The sequence below is a fragment of the Gorilla gorilla genome, chromosome 6, assembly GCF_029281585.2.
Source record: "Gorilla gorilla gorilla isolate KB3781 chromosome 6, NHGRI_mGorGor1-v2.1_pri, whole genome shotgun sequence".
NCBI classification, from domain to species: domain Eukaryota; kingdom Metazoa; phylum Chordata; class Mammalia; order Primates; family Hominidae; genus Gorilla; species Gorilla gorilla.
In genome coordinates this window covers 167,465,997-167,468,465 of record NC_073230.2, presented here as the reverse complement: position 1 = coordinate 167,468,465, position 2,469 = coordinate 167,465,997, and the positions used below count along the sequence as shown (strand labels likewise).

Below are 2,469 nucleotides of genomic sequence, written 5' to 3'. Positions count from 1 at the left end.
TGTACATGTGGTACAATGTTCACATATGTGCCTTGTACAGCATTCAAACGTGTTCTTAGACAGACACAGACAAGCCTCTGCACCTGTTGGGTCAAGCAGTAAGAATCTAATGGTGACCACCTGTCTGGCCAGCATGGTCTTCCTTTTGGATTAGAAGTCTGGGCTGTATCAGCTGGAGTTCTGGAACCAGCCTTGGTTTGGTAAACAACATTTTTCTTCCTCTCTCCACCCTTTGCATTTCCTTTCCTTGAGTTTCCTTTTTTTTTTTTTTTTTTGAGATGGAGTCTTGCTCTGTCACCTAGGCTAGAGTGCAATGGTACGATCTCGGCTCACTGCAACCTCTGCCTCCTGGGTTCAGGTGATTCTCCTGCCTCAGTCTCCCGAGTAGCTGGGATTACAGGTGCCCACCACCACACCTGGCTAATTTTTGTATTTTAGTAGAGATGGGGTTTCACCATGTTGGCCAGGCTGGTCTTGAGCTCCTGACCTTGAGTGATCCGCCCGCCTCGGCCTCCCAAAGTGCTGGGATCACAGGCGTAAGCCACTGTGCCCGGCCTCCTGGAGTTTATTTTATCCAGTGTTGACCTGCCCCCTCTCAGAACCTGGGTTAGCCTGCCTGGTGCTTGAGGCAGGGAGCCGGCCGCCTGGTGCTTGAGGCAGGGAGCTGGCCACACTGCGCTGCTGACTTGTAGGTGCTTCTCAAGGTGCTTTTTGTTGTGATTCCTCCAGTGCCTCTGGTTTTCGTTTTCCCTTTTCTTGGGGCTTGTTTGTGTTTAACCAAAGTTCAGGGCCCTTGGGGTAAAACAGGACCTTGTTCAGGAAACTACCACTAAGCAAGCAGCAAGTCAAACAATGAAAGTACAAACAAGCCCAGGCCCCTCCCAAGATACACAGTCCTCCAGGATGTAGGCTCCAGACTCTGGGTCCTTCTCCACGCCCACCGTTCACGCCAAGGGATGCGGCAGTCCGACGGCCTCTGGGAATCGCAGGGCCTTGGTCTTGGGAGCTGCTCTCCTGCAGTGTAAACTCAGTGACTCTCATTCAGGCAACAGACCTCTCCAGGTCGTCCTCGTTCAGGCGGAGCACTTGGTTCCTCAGACCCCCATCTGTACAAGAGAAATGGCGTTAAGGCCTCACAAAGTAGTTTTCACTGAAGAGAATCCCTTGTCCTACCCCTGTGCGTCCGAATCACCTCACGGACCTGTCATGAAGAGGCTCTCCCTTCTGCGGGCTCACTCTGACCTTTCCTTTCCCCCGTGGTTTCCATCACTGACTCCATAGTCAGATGGCTCAGGACCTCCCAGGACGCACCGGCCCATCGAACCATCCAGTGGTGCCGCTGTTCCCAGCCTCCCGACACCCCCACACGGACTTCTCTTACCACCTGTGTTAGGCCATTCTCGCATGGCTGTAGAGTAATACCCAAGGCTGGGTAATTTGTAAGAAAAGAGGCTTAATTGGCTCACAGTTCTGCAGGCTGTACTGGAAGCATGGTGGCATCTGCTTCTGGGGAGGCCTCAGGGAGCTTCTGATCATGGCAGAAGGCAAAGGGGAGCAGGTATGTCACATAGTGAGGATGGGAGAGACGGAGAGAGAGAGGGAGAGGGACAGAGGGACAGAGAGGGAGATGGAGGGAGAGAGAGGGAGAGAGAAGGAGAGGGGGAGAGAGGGAGGGAGGGAGAGAGAGGGAGAGAGAAGGAGAGGGGGAGAGAGGGAGGGAGGGAGAGGGAGAGAGTTAGGGAGAGGGAGAGAGTTAGGGAGAGGGAGAGAGGGAGAGAGTTAGGGAGAGGGAGAGAGTTAGGGAGAGGGAGAGAGTTAGGGAGAGGGAGAGAGGGAGAGAGAGGGAGAGAGTTAGGGAGAGGGAGAGAGGGAGAGAGTTAGGGAGAGGGAGAGAGTTAGGGAGAGGGAGAGAGTTAGGGAGAGGCAGAGAGGGAGAGAGGGAGAGAGTTAGGGAGAGGGAGAGAGTTAGGGAGAGGCAGAGAGGGAGAGAGGGAGAGAGTTAGGGAGAGGGAGAGAGTTAGGGAGAGGGAGAGAGTTAGGGAGAGGGAGAGAGTTAGGGAGAGGGAGAGAGGGAGAGAGGGAGAGAGTTAGGGAGAGGCAGAGAGGGAGAGAGGGAGAGAGTTAGGGAGAGGGAGAGAGTTAGGGAGAGGGAGAGAGTTAGGGAGAGGGAGAGAGTTAGGGAGAGGGAGAGAGTTAGGGAGAGGGAGAGAGGGAGAGAGGGAGAGAGTTAGGGAGAGGCAGAGAGTTAGGGAGAGGGAGAGAGGGAGAGAGTCAGGGAGAGGGAGAGAGGGAGAGGCAGAGAGTTAGGGAGAGAGGGAGAGAGTTAGGGAGAGGGAGAGAGTCAGGGAGAGGGAGAGAGGGAGAGGCAGAGAGTTAGGGAGAGAGGGAGAGAGTTAGGGAGAGGGAGAGAGTTAGGGAGAGGGAGAGAGTTAGGGAGAGGGAGAGAGTTAAGGAGAGAGGAAGAGGCAG

The 2,469-nt window shown here is 54.8% G+C and overlaps 1 long non-coding RNA gene across 1 annotated transcript; it reads right to left on the bottom strand.

The window, feature by feature from the left end:
- Window positions 1-237: 237 nt before the first annotated feature.
- Window positions 238-1,711, bottom strand: LOC129534683 (uncharacterized). Its single transcript, XR_010134556.1, has 2 exons — window positions 891-1,711; window positions 238-792 (listed from the first exon to the last, which is right to left on the bottom strand). It is a non-coding gene; the product is annotated as an uncharacterized lncRNA (long non-coding RNA).
- Window positions 1,712-2,469: the final 758 nt, after the last annotated feature.